We start from the raw sequence: 14,785 nt of genomic DNA, 5'->3' as shown, positions 1-14,785 counted from the left end.
AAAAAAAAACATGACAACCATTAACATTGTTACAGTTAGACGTCCTCTTGGTTCTCCACAATGATACTGAGCATTCTCATAAGGGGTTCCCATTGTTTAGTCTTAAACAACTATCTTTAAAAGAAGGGGGGAAAACTTGGCATACTATTATTTAACTTACTTTAATGTTTCTTCACAAATGGTGAAAAATACTAAAGTATAGACAAGGAATAATCATAATGTTGTGGCCATCATAAATTTAAAACATTTTCTGTTTAAAAAAATAAATCTTACAGTCAATGCAGCTCTGCAGGGTCTTTGTAGGGTCTGTTTCTGTGTTTCTGCTATTGCTTGCCTTTTTCCATTTTTCCAGGTCCTCCATGCCCACCTCTTCTTCTTCCCATCTGTCCCATCAAAGGTCCATGGGTCCACCAGGGCCACCTCATGTTCCTGCACCAAACCTACTTCAGTCCATGTCCTGGCCATCTTGGCCACCTCTGAACATTCCACCTGGACCACCATGGTCAATGAAGCCACCTATTCCTCCCAGTCATGCCACCAGGGCTGCCTGTGCCATGGTTGCTACCTGGAAGTGGAAAGGATGGTAGAAGGAAGCCTTCAGCCTTTAGGACCTTACATTGGTTGAATCCTGTTCTCCAGGTAATGTTCTGGTTTTTACACCCCAGATTGGAAAACTTCCAGTCTCCAGCATGGTGCTGGACGTTTCCTCCTCTGGATGGGTCTGAGAATCCTGGGGCCTTCTTGGGGGAAAGCCACCTCTGTTTCTTCCACAGCCTCCCATGCTATCCATGGGGCCCTCAGGACCTTCTGGGCCCTGTGGACCTCCCCAGAGTGGCAGCAGCGTCCCTCTACCCTCAAGAGAGGCATACCACCCTGCATGCTGTTCATGGGAGGTTTCTGCTGAGCAAGAGAAACCTTAAGTTTCCTCACTAGTTGGTGGGTCTTTGTAGGATACTGTAGCATTGCTTTGGGCTTTCCTGTTTCCTTGTCTAAGTAGATATGGATCATGGGTTGTCTGGTTTCCTTATTCATCTTAACAACTCCACACCTACTTAAATAAGTTTGCCAGATCATCTAGAGTCACATTGTCATTTAAAACTTGCACAAAAATTGCACTATTATCAGAGTCTACATCTGTATCTACTAGTGGGCCTAGATCAAGGTCTTGTCCTTCCTCCATGGGTCCATAGGCTTTTTGAAGACATCTTGCTGTCCAGCACATTCATTCCACCATGTCCTCTTCTCTGTCTGCCTCTGCTCATGCCTCCATAATCAAATCACTCTCTTACCCTGCCCTAGCTATCAGGGCCACTCATGGTCTGGTTCTCTCCTGGTCCAGAAAACTCTCCAGGCTCCTGCCTATAAACACCCATGCTACTGGGGTGGTCCTATTGAAATGAACTCTGCTGCCCTTAGCTGATGGTCTGTTGGCTATATTGTCTTTAAGACTGGCTGTAGGATCCAGTTTAGCAGTAGTTAACTAGTGGCTGACTGATGCCCATAGCTGCTTTGTTGACCATAGCTACCCTGCTGTCCATATCTGCTTGCAGCCCATTGGTGTTCTGCTGAGAGTAACTGCTCTGCTCATAACTAGTTGGCTGTGTAGAGGAATATCTGGTAGGAGGATAAGATGGTGGTGCCATGACTGGCTGCCTGGGTAGCTCCCAGGTACCTGGGGATAACTGTAGCTTCTATGTTCATATCCTAGGCTGGGATGGTTGTGCTATATTGAGGTTGACTAGTTTTAGCAGGTTTGCTACAATACTGCAAGTGTGGTTTCTGGCTGCTGCCCATAGGCTGGGTAAGCAGGCTGAGTGCCATATACAGACTGAGCTGCATAGAAGGTCTGGATGGTAGTGACCATAACAGAGGTGTTATCATAAACACCAGTGCCATAACCCTGGACAGGCTGACTATGCCTGGGGGGCAGTTGGAGTAATATAACCAGTGGGACACTGTCCATAAGAAGTTGCATATGTGGTCTGGCATATGTCACAGTAGTCTGAGCCTGGGTATAGATGACATCAGCGAGCTGTCCATAGGTTCCATAACTTTACTGCCCATATGTCTCAGCAGTCAGTATATATATTGGGTGAGCTGGGCAGTTTAAGCACCGTAGCCCTGTTGGGCTGCAGCTTGGCTGTAGGTACTATAATCCGTGGATGTCATTTTCTGTTCTTCCTTCTTGTTCTCTCTACATCCTTCTCCTTCTAGCTTTTCCTATGGTGTCATATTTTCCATTCTTTTATTTTGTGAGTTCCTTGACTTATTTTACAGAAACATTCATTTTTATTGTTTTTGTGTTATCTAACTTCATACCGTCACTTTTGGTGTCTCCTTTCCACTCAAAGTATCCTCTTTATTATTTTTTGCTGGGCTGGTTTAGTGGTCAAGAACTCCTTTAGGTTTTATTTCTCTGGAAAATTCTTTGTCTCTCCTATTCTGAATGACAGACTTTCTAGATAGAGTATTCTCAGCTGTAGATTTTTCCCATTTAGCACTCTGCATATATCATGGCATTCCCTTCTGGCTTGGAAAGTTTCTGTTGAAAAATCTCCTGCTACCCTTACAGATTTCCCTTCTAAGTTACTGTCTTCTTTTGTATTTATGCTTTAATTTTTTTTTCTTTATCATTATATTTTGACACCTTAATTAAAATGTCTTGGTGTAGATTTGCTTTTTTTGATTTTGATGGGAGTTCTCTGTGCCTCCTGGATCTGGATGTCTGTTTCCTTCCCCAGGTTAGGCAAGTTTTCAGATATTATTTCTTAAATTAAATTTTCAGTTCCTTTTTCTCTCTTCTTCTTCTTCTGGGACTCCTATAATACATATATTGTTACATCTGAGTGAGTCACTGAGTTCCCCAAGTCCATTCTTATTTTGCATAATTCTTTTTTTCTCTCTTTTGTCCACCTTGATCACTTTCCATTACTCTGTGTCTAGTTCACTAATTCATTTCTCTGCTCCTTCCATCCCACTGTTCATTCCATCAAATGTGTTTTTCACTGTTTTTTGAGCCTTTTATCTAAGCTACATTATTCCTTATCTCTGTGTTAAGGGTCTCTTTCATGTGTTCCACTTTTTTCTCAAGTCTAGTGAGTTTCCTTATGATTTTTGCTTTAAATTCTTCATTGGGCATGTTACTTACATATGTTTCACTTAGATCTCTGGCTGTGGCCTTGTCCTGTTCTTTCATTTGGGGTAAATTTCTCTGTCTCTTATTTTTGTCTGGCTTTCTGTGTCTGTTTCTCTGTGTTAAGAAAATCATCTGTGTCTTTTGCTCTTGAAAGTAGTGACTTTATGAAGAAAAGATCCTGGAGTGCCCTGCAGTGCAGTGTCCCCTATTCACCAAAACCTGGCTTTTCAGTAGCATGTATCCTATGTGTGTTGCTAATGTCCTGCTGTTGTTTCTGAGTCACTTTTCCTTTCAGTGCAATTGTCTACAACTGACTGTGTGCTTTTTGTGGGCTGTGTTAGTTACCTGTGGTGTTAGTGGGACCAAGGCAGGCCAACTCTAAGGTGGTGTGCACACCAGGGGATTTTGTGAGGCAGGCGACTATGTTAGCAAAATTTGTGCTGGGCCACTATTCCTATGATGGATCACCCAAAGGGCTGTGGTGGGTGGGGGCTGTGTGCCTGGGTGGCTTGGGGTTTGAGGCTGGGCACGGTGCACAATGATGACAGGGCATAGCTGGGCCAGGTGCATGAAGGTGGCTGGGGGTGTACAGCTGGGCTATGTATGGTGGTTGGGTGTGCTGAATCGCAGCAGCTGTGCATCCTGTTGCTGGTCACAGTACATGAATACCTTTAACAAAATTTGCTCTGAGCCCAGAGCTAAGGCAAGCAGGCTTGGAGTGGAAAAGTTCTCAGGAGAAGTTGTAGGCATGGCACACTGCTAGCAGGTTAGGTAGCAAGTGTCTGTGCAGCACCACCTCCTGCAGATGTTTCTGTATTAATGCTGGAGGCAGGGAAGGAAAATGACACCTTTCATCTCCCTTGTTTTTGGAAAAGTCTCCCAACATGGTCCAAAATCAGTATGAACAAATTTGTCTCCTGTTTCCCCCTGGCTTTGTGCAAACTGCTGTGTTTATGTTGCCTCTCCATGCAGGCTGCTGTCTCTTTAAGGGTGGTGACCCAGCTATCATTCACCCTCCAGGCTTGCCCAGTGCTGGGTCAGCTGACTTTTAAAGCTCCAGGCTCCAAGTCCCACTGATTTTACAAACTCAAGGAATTCAGCCCTTTTGTTTTTTAAAGCCAAATGTTATGGGGGATTAGTCTTGCAGGTGTGAGCTCCCTAGTGGGAGGGCCTGTTTCTCTGCCTTCTTTTTGTGCACAACCCCCTCCCTCCTGTGGGCAGCTTCCCTCCACCTTTCTGACCTTCCCAACCTTTCAGATGAAGCTTCTCTCTCTCTTTTTTTTTTTTTTTTTTTTAGTTTTGCAGTTTGTTCTTCCTGTCTTCAGATCATTCTCCAGATCTGAAGATCTTTATTGACTTGGATGTGGATGATATCTAGTTGTAAACGTGGAGTGGGGTAAGCTCAAGGTCTTCCTACTCTGCCATCTTCCCAAGCTCCCCAAGTTAACTTTTAAAAACATTATGTTTTGAAATAAATTTAAATTTATAGAAGAGTTGCAAAGATGTTCACATGTATGTGTTTCTCTTAGCTTTTCCTAATGTTAAAACCTTTTATTACTGCAGTAAATAATCAAAACTAAAGAATTCACAGTGGTCCAATACAGCTAACTTAATTAGAAACTTAATGGATTTCTCTAGTTTTTCTATTAATGTCTCTTTTCTATTTCAGTTTCCAACTGAAGATCTTATATTACATTTCTTCATCATGAAGCCTTGGTTTTCTCCACCATCACTTTATTTTTTTTTTAATTTTTTTTAACGTTTATTTTTTATTTTTTTTTGGGGGGGGGACAGAGAGAGACAGAGCATGAACGGGGGAGGGGCAGAGAGAGAGGGAGACACAGAATTGGAAACAGGCTCCAGGCTCTGAGCCATCAGCCCAGAGCCCGACGCGGGGCTCGAACTCACGGACCGCGAGATCGTGACCTGGCTGAAGTCCGACGCTTAACCGACTGCGCCACCCAGGCGCCCCTAGTTTCTAATTTTTTATGTATCCTTGTAGCATATCTTTTTATTGACTTTCCATGGGCTTTCATAGAACAAAAGTTTAAAATTTTTGATGTAATCCATAAGTTATTTTTCCATTATGGATTGCGCTGTTAGACATTCATGGCATATCTATGTTGTTGAATTTGGAGTGAGCTTCTTTTATTTTTTAAAATATTTTATTTAAGGGGCGCCTGCGTGGCTCAGTCATGATTTCTGCTCAAGTCGTGATCTCATGGTTCATGAGTTTGAGCCCTGCATTGGGCTTGGCAATGGCTGTTCTCTCCCCTCTCTCTGCACTGGGATTCTCTCTCTCCCCCCCACCCTATCTTTACCCTGCTCATGCTCTCTTTCTCTCTCAGAATAAATAAATAAAAACTTAAAATAAGATTTTAAACATTTTATTTAAATTCAAGTTAGTCAACTCCAGTATAATATCAGTTTCAGTTGTACAATTTAATGAACACTTACATACAACACCCAGTGCTTTAATACCTCTTACCTATTTAACCTATCCCTCCTCCCCACCTCCTCTCTGGTAACCATCAGTTTGTTCTCTATAGTTAAGTGTCTGTTTTTTGGTTTGCCTCCTTTTTTCCCCCATGACCATTTGTTTTGGTTCTTAAATTCCACATGTGAGTGAAATCATATGGTACTTGCCTTTCACTGATTGATTTATTTCACTTAGAATAATACTCTCTAGCTGCATCCATGTCATTGCAAATGGCAAGATTTCATTCTGTTTTCTTCTTTTCATTCTGTTTTATGGCTGAGTAACATTCCATTACTCATCAAAGAACTCATCAATTCCATTACTCATCTTCTTTACCCATTCATCAGTTGATGGACATTTGGGCTTTTTCTGTAATGTGGCTATTGTAGAGAATGCTGCTATAAACATTGGGGTGCATGTATCCCTTTGAATTAGTATTTTTGTATCCTTTAAATAAATACCTAGTAGTGCAATTTCTGGATTGTAGGGTAGTTCTATTTTTAACTTTTTAAGGAACTTCCATACTGTTTTCTGGAGTGGCTGTATCAGTTTCTATTGCCACCTACAGTGAAGGAGGGTTCCCCTTTCTCTGAATCCTCACCAACATCTGTTGTTTCTAGTGTTATTGATTTTAGCTATTCTGACAGGTATGAAGTGATATTTCATTGTAGTTTTGATTTATTTATCCCTGATCATGAATGAACAGAATATCGTTGAATCATGCTTTTAATCCACACTACGAATCTCTTTTACTAGGTTTATTTAGACGATTTTTACATTTAAGGTTATCATCATTAGGCTTCAGTCTCCCAGTTTTTTCTTTGTTTTCTCTTTTTCTTTTCTTACTCTCTTATGAGTTACTTCAACATTTTTTAAGATTCCACAGTCATTTATTTATAATATTTTTAGTGGTTTGCTTTTTATAGTTTTGTTAATGATTATTCTGGGTATTAAAATATATATGACTTAGCACAGTTTGCTAGAGTCAAGTTGTCACCACTTTGAGTAAAATGTGGAAACCTTACTTCCCTCAAGGTCATTTTACCATACCCATTTTTAAAATAATTATTTTGATTCTAAGATGATGTTATGATTTTTTGTTTTAGTAACAAGTGATTTAGAAAATTATAATGGGAAGTATAGTTTCTTGTACTTCCCCATAGTTTTGCTCTTCCCATTGTTCTTTTTTACTTCTTTTGGTTTCAAGATTTCTCCTTTTATAATTTATTTTTTGTCTGTTTAAAAAAATTATTTTAGCATTTCTTTAGAGGTTTGCTAAAATAATTTCAAATTCTTTTAGTTTTCCTTTATCTGAGGATGTCTTTATTTCTTCTTCATTTCTGAAGCAAAGTTTTCCTGGTTACAGAATTCACAGTTGTCAGTTCTTTTCTTTCAGTACTTGTGCTACCTTCTTTTGACTTTCATAATTTCTGATAAGAAAGCTACTGTCATTCAATAATGTTCTTTTACAGGTGTTGTCCTTTCTCTTTGGTTCCTTTCACTACTTTTTTTGTCTTTCCTTTTCAGAAGTTTAATTATGATACATCTAGGCATTAGTATCTTTGAGTTTATCCTGTTTTGAGTTTGCTTAGTTGCTTGAATCTGTAGGTATATTCATTAAATTTGGGTATTTTTCAGCAATTGTTTCTCCAAATTCTCTTTCAACCCCCCTCTTTCTCCTTTCTTTTCAAGACTCTAATTATATGAATGCTGGATATTTTGTTATTCTCCCACTGATTCTTGAAGATCTGTTTATTATATTTTTAGTCTATTATTTTCTCTGTAGTTCAGATTTTATACATTCTATTGTTCTGTCCTCAAGTTCATTGATTCTATTCTCTCTTGTGTCCACTACACTATTGAGTACATGCAATGACTTTATAAAAATTATCAGTTACTGTATATTTTAGTTCTGTAATTTACAACTGGATATTTTTGAACTTCTATCTACTTGTTGATGTTTTCTATTTTTTAATTTGTTTCAAGATAATTTGTAATTGCTTGCTGAAGTGTTTTATGATGCCTAATTTAAAATCCTTGTCAAGTCATTGCAACATCTGATCCTCTCAGTGTTAGTGTCAGTTGATTATCTATGCCATTCAAATTGTAATTTTTCTGCTTCTTTTTATAATGGGTAATTTTTTCTGGCATCTGGGACATTTGTTTATTATATTAGGACACTCTTGGTCCTATATATATCTTTTATTTTAGTAGGCAATCAAGTATAGTATAGTATAGTACAGTATAGTATAATATAGTATAGTAGACAAATCCTGCCTTACTTTTGTGGGCTATGGTCCAATGACATTCTAATTTTCTGAGACTTTATATTTATATTTATTTATATTTATATTTATATTTATATTTATATTTATATTTATATTTATATTCTATTCTGCTTGGTTAATCTCATAGTTGTGGGGCTTCTACTGGTCCCCAATGATGCTGTTTTATAAGGTAGAGAGTGTTTCCACACACTTATGCTTCTAAGTGTGAGAAAGAGTCTCCTTCCTTTGGGAAGAAAGCATACTTTCTAGGCTAGAAACTTACTGTACAGCTACCTCCTGCCTTTGGGTAACAGAGAGCTTTCCTGAGTTAGAACCACTATTTTTGGTATGATATCTCTTGCAGATGACATCCCCCCCCCCACACACACACTAGCACTCATATCTCTGGGTACATGAGAGGAGTCAGATAGGGGTTGACAAGAGAATTTCCTTGGATGAGATTGATTTTTGTGCCATTATACCATGTGATTTTGCCCCTGGTTTTGTGTCTGTAGGTGGAGGAGGGGAATTCAGGACCTATAGAAAAGGAGAGCACTTCCTGACTTAGCACTTGTGATGAGATCACCTCTGATGGTACCCACAGTCTCTGGGTACTCTTTGTGTGAAGGAAGAGTCTTCATGTGTCTTTGGGAAGGAAAGGAATATCTCAGACCTATCAGGTAGAAAAAATACTCCTTCATTGCTCACAGGGAGAATACTTCCTTACTGTTAGCTGGGCTTCCAATTGATTTCTTTTGCCTAGTATATTAGGCAAGAATTCCTTCAACATGGGGGAAGGATATACCTACCTGAACCACTTTCTATTACTAGATTTGGAATAAAGAAATGCTAGGCCTTCCACTGTGTGGGAAATAGTAAGATATTTTGTTGATATATTTTCCTCCAATATTAAGGTCCCTAATCAGTTTTCCTTCCTCTTTCTACCTTTTAACATTTTTTTTCTCTTATTTCCAGGATTTATATGTGTACTCAGTGGGAAGAGGAATGGAGAGACAAGCTTATGCCATCATCTTGTCTCGATGAGAAATATCAATTCTATGGGTTTTGGCAATTACATAAAGCTGGGTGTCTACTATCACAATTCCATACAGAACACTTCCATAACTCTAAAAATCCTCTTGTGTTGCACCTATGAAGTCAACCTCTCCTTCTACTCCTGACCTCTGACAACCACTGATCTATTTTCCATTTCTATAATTTTACATTTTTCAGAATGTCGTACAAAGGAATATTCCAAGGAGTAGTCTGTTTTTCACTTAACAAAATGCATTTAATTTTCATTAACATTTGGAAAGCATTCCACTATATGGACGTACCACTGTTTGTTTCTAAATTTCAGATTAATTGTATTGTTTTTGGAATTTTTATGGTCAGTTCTTAGAAATGACATATGCTTTGCATCTTTATTATGCTTTCAAAGTTATGATTTAAATATTGCTTCACTATTTTGTTTCCTTTAGATAGGTAAAGCTCTTTTGCAATCCATATGCAGCATAGATATTATTAGCCTTACATTGCAATTGAGGTAATTGTGGCCAAAAGTTTAAATAACCTGTCCATGTAACACAGAAAATTAGTAGAAGAGCCAGGATTTAGCCCTTGATTTTCTGATTCCCAGGCCAGTACTTAAAAGCATGCAGGGAAGAATGAATATGACTGACAGGCTGGGAAATGGAACTTTAGGGAGACTAAGTATTGAAGTATTTGGCCTGAAGAAGAGAGAGCTTATAAAAGACTTTGGAAAATATCTTTAATCCTATACAGGGTTTGTGGCTGAGGTTAAAGGAAGACGAGAGAGTCTTTAAGCAGCAGGAAAAGAGTGCTCAATTAGGTCATATGTGTAAAATGGAAGACCTGCAGTTATTTTGCCTGTAAAAGTAGCTTAGAGAAAAGCAAGGTTATGTTATAGAAACTCATCTGCCTCCAGACTGTGGACAAGGGGCTAGATGAGTCCTAAGGATCTGTCTATGCTTCTATACTATAGCATCTTTGGTTTAGTGAGAAAGTTCTAGAAGAGAAATGGATGCTTTTTACTGACCCACAATGGTGTGTAAAATCATTGGTGCCTAGAAATGTCATAGCTAGAAGAAATCTTAAAGGTTATCTAGTCCAACCTAGAATGAGGAAACTGAAGTCAAGTGAAGGGAAATAATTTACACAAGGCTAAATAGGGGAATTGGAAGCAAGATCTCCTGTTTTTAAAGTATTCATATTGATGTGTTCTGATGCTCGTCATCTGGAGACCCATCCACTTGTTAATCAATCCATTAAACAAATGTGTACTGATCAATATCTGCCAAGGTCCTGGATTTCTTTAGGCCTCACAAACTTGTGGAATTAAATATGGGCACATGAAGAATATAGGATTATGGATTTAACTGATTCTTTTAAAAAAATGTTTATTTTTTTCAGAGAGAGAAAGAGCGCATGCGTGCAAGCAGGGGAGGGGCAGAGAGTGAGGGAGACACAGAATCTGAAGCAAGCTCCAGGCTCAGAGCTGTCAGCACAGAGCCCTGACACAGGGCTTGAATTCATGAATGTGAGATCGTGACCTGAGATGAAGTCAGAGCTCAACTGACTTAGCCACCCAGGCACCCCTAACTGATTCTTGACCCCACATATTCTTTAAATATTTCCAGGGCTCTCACATATTTCACATGTACTTATATCGACTCTTCCTCTTCACTATCTCTGTTATACCTAGTCCTACAGCCCCCTCCCCTCCACATACAACACCACTGGGGCCTTCATTATGCCAAAACTATCAGGAGGCCTCTGTCAAAGAAGAAAGCACTTTTCCTTCACTTTCACTCTACTTTATCAGAGATGCCCCAATTATCACTACTGAGCTCTTAATCATTCAGTTTGTAGCAAAAGAGCTCTTTCATAAGCTCTTCAAACCTGTCACCTTCTTCCTTCAGAATGTCTGATTTGAGGAGACCTTCATCTTGACTCTTGACTCTCTTGCACATAGTTTTCTGTCAGGACATGTCCACCAGATATGCTACACCTGTCTGAATTCCAATTTAGATTCAAACCAAAAACTCTCTATCTCCCTTTCCCTCTCCTCCTCATCCAGAATTAAGCAACCAGTACCTAAATGAAGATATCAGCTACCCTGTGTCTCCTGTGAGTTCAAATTCGCTAACACACTGCCTTGTATTTTGGTATCCCTTTAGATCAGTAGTTCTTAATGGGAAAATTTTGCCATGCCAGGCTATATCTATCAATGCCTGAATATACTTTCAGTTGTCATACGTGGGGAGGGAGTGTTACTACTGTCTAGTGAATAAAGAGCAAAGATGCTACTAAACATCCTACAATACTCAAGGCAAACTTCTCACCTCCTACCCTCTCACACACAACAAAGAATTATATGGCCAAAAATATCAATAGTGCTGAGGCTGAGAAATCTTATTTTGGAGTAGGGCCAGAGTCAAGACAGGCCTGACACTCAATCATCCATACTGTCTATAATCTTTGGATTATTTAGAAAAACTACAGTTGAGCTACCATCTCTGGGGATGTATGTGCTAATAGTAATAATAGCTAGACAACATAGCACGTTCTTTTTTTACCGTACAATGTTATTACAATATTACTATGTTCCTTATATATAACACTTTTTATATGTCAAACATAAAACATTTATTGGGGGCCCACCAAGTTGTAGGCACTATTTTAGGCCAGGGGTGGGCAAATTTTTTCTGTAAAGGGCTAGATAGTACATATTATAGACATTGTGGGCCATACTTTATATAGATCATCTCATTTAATTCTCACATTAACTATATGAGGGGGTACTTGTTATCAACTCCATTTTACATTTTAACAGAGAAGTTTCTAGAGGTATAATGTAGGATTCTGACGTAATCTGGAAGTCAATCAATACTTATTCACTAGAGAGGGGCCTGTACTTGATGTTAATATTACAGAAACAAATGAGACCCAGCCCCTTTCTGAAGGTTATGTGAATGATAAGGGGCTGTCCATTGCAGTTAAAACATCATCCTAAGTATATATTAAAGTCTACCAGGCCCCACCTGATCTGGCCTCTGATTGCTGCAAGATATTGCCCTAATTTCCAATACCATAACTTGAGAGATGTATAATTCATGGTCTGCTCTGACATTTTAGCATTTTGTGTCCCGTCAACTACTTGTATCAAGTGTTATCTGTCATGGCCTATAAATTACCTTGTGGAAGGGACCTGAGTATTAATCTGGTATAGAGGTTACACACAGCTAGCTCCCAATTATAGTTTTTGATAATAACAGCAGCCATGTAGTGAGTAGATAGCAAGCAATGAGAGAATAAGGAAATACATGGGGAAGTAAGCAGATGGCTAGTAGGTGTGCAATGGCTGGAATTTGGTGGGGAATACCTGGGATGGCTTCTTGGGCTTTTTTTTTTTTGCCATGTGGATTTTTTTTAGATATGTTTGGTTGGAGTTTCAATCTCTTGGAAAGAGGAAAATGACCATAGGCAAGTATCTTTCTTGGCGTCACTGGTAATTAGGTAAGAAATAAGAGAACAAATGAAGATAAAATGGAGTAAGAGAAAATAGAATAAAGAGAAGAGAGGATATGAAAGAAAGAGAGGAAAATATGAAAGAAAGGGAGGAAACAGAAGAGAAGAAGAAGGCATGAATAAAGATGTGGTATACAAATAAAATGGAATATTACTCAGCCATAGAAAAAAAGACTATTGCCATTTGCAATGATGTGGATGGAGCTAGAGACTATTATGTTAAGTGAAAAAGCCAGTCAGAGAAAGAAAAATACCATATGACTTCACTCATATGTGGAATTTAAGAAACAAAACAAATGAGCAAAGGAAAAAAAAAAGAGACAAAGCAAAAACTTGACTCTGAACTATAGAGAGCAAACAGATGGTTACCAGAGAAGAGGTGGGTTGGGGAATGGGTGAATGGGTAATGGGAATTAAGGAGTACACTTGTTGTGATGAGCACCAGGTGTTGTATGGAAGTATTGAGTCACTATATTGTACACCTGAAACTAATATACTGTATGTTAACTAAATGGAATTTAAATAAAAACTTTTTAAAAGACAAATAATAAAGAAAAGTAAAGTACAAAAGTAAAGAAAAGGAGATGAGAAAGTTAGGAGAAGCAGTGGTGATGAAAAGAAAAAGAAACAGAAGAGTAGCTAAATGGAAGAAAGAAAATATAAATCTAGTCCTTTGTAACTAAATGATCATTAGGTGACTAGAGAAAAATCCTAATTGTTGTTAGTAGTTTCAGATGCTGACAGGTCTGTGGAATAATATCCTGTTGAACTTTACACAATTTCTCATGGAATGGAATTGGTCTTGGCAACACAGTTTGCCAGAAAGAATGGCAGTGCATCTCCCGTGGCTTTTATATGTATCAGCGTCCTTCCTTGCTGGAACAAACACTCCTGGCTCAGACAGATAAGCACAAAGTCCTGAGCAGCTGCATTGTCCCAGAATAGTTACAATAGTTTGAATTTCTGTCTTTCTGGGTATTTTTAATAAAAATGAAAGTGAGTCATTCCTTCAAATGTGTTCACTCTCTTCTTGGTCTAAAGAATTCAGAGCAGAATCTCTTTAATGTCTCCCATGTGTTTCATACAAGTTACAGTCTTCTCTCAAGAAGGAAGTGTCTAGGATCCTAATTCTGTGGAAAAAATGACATTCTCATCAGATTCTAGTTTTGGTTCCAGTCTCCAAATCTTAATGAATATGGACCAACAGTCTTTCGAGTCATGAAACATTTTTGCTAGGAAAACATTAAAAACCATCTTTTTCAATGACAGCCTGCTCAATACCCGTGTACACAACCACCTATTTCACAGTGACAGGAATTGATTCATCTAAAGCCTCCTGACTCCTGGTCCTGTACCTCTTCCATGGCCTCATGTGCTACCAGTAATATCAGTATGACCTACAAGGAAATAGAGAATTTTCTGAAACTAACTTATCTAAGAGTTCAAATTCAGGGATTTGTTCTTCCCAAGAATCTAAGGCCCTAAATGACACTTGTGGCTAAAAATATCACCATATTTATACAAGTAAAATATACTTCATCTCCCTCACTTCGGTAATCTAGATTTTGAACATAATTTCCATTTGACCTGAGCTATTTATGGTTGGACCTTAAAATCTAAGGCAGAGTACACAAACCCTTTAGAAACTAATCCAATTTATCCCTTTCAGATGGGAAAATAGGCCCAGGAAAGGGAAGAAATTTGCTCAAAATCATACAGCTCATAGATTCATAGATTGTTAGAGTTAAAGGATTTGCAAAAAACTTATTAAATTTAAATGGACAAGAAAATCTATCCACTGGCTCTGCCAATGACTAGCTTTATAGAGGAGCTATACTGATTGGTTATTTAGCCTGTATTATCCTTGGTTTCCTTAAGTGTAAAAAGAGTATGTTAATAGTACTAATCTCCCAGGGTTGTTTTTATAGGTCAAGGAAATGGCATATTACCATACTTTACCTATAAAACATTATATGCTATACATTTTAGAGGAGAGAATTGATGCCCAAGATAGCAGAGTAACTTATTTACTGAAATATCAATGGGTATTCTGAGAAACATATCCCACCTTTGTCATTTCTTCTGCGATCTTGGTTAGATCCCTCCCTTTTTTGAACCTCAACTTCCTCAGTTATAAAATAAGGTTAATAATGCCTACATTATATGGTCAGTGTAGACTAAATGAGGTAAAGTAGGCAAAATACCTTGTATATAATAAGCCCTCACACTTTTGGATTGCCTTAGAGCCATCTCATCTTCCTATACACTTTTTCTTTTTTTTTTTTCCTTTCCCATGGACTATATCACATCGAGAACCTTACACATCATGCTGAAGAACAGCAGAGTTCCTAG

At 38.5% G+C, this 14,785-nt stretch overlaps 1 pseudogene; it reads right to left on the bottom strand.

The window, feature by feature from the left end:
• Window positions 1-275: 275 nt before the first annotated feature.
• LOC123594376 lies at window positions 276-2,216 on the bottom strand (annotated as a pseudogene).
• Window positions 2,217-14,785: the final 12,569 nt, after the last annotated feature.

This window comes from Leopardus geoffroyi, chromosome X, assembly GCF_018350155.1.
Source record: "Leopardus geoffroyi isolate Oge1 chromosome X, O.geoffroyi_Oge1_pat1.0, whole genome shotgun sequence".
NCBI lineage: Eukaryota > Metazoa > Chordata > Mammalia > Carnivora > Felidae > Leopardus > Leopardus geoffroyi.
This window is presented reverse-complemented; position numbering and strand designations above follow the sequence as displayed.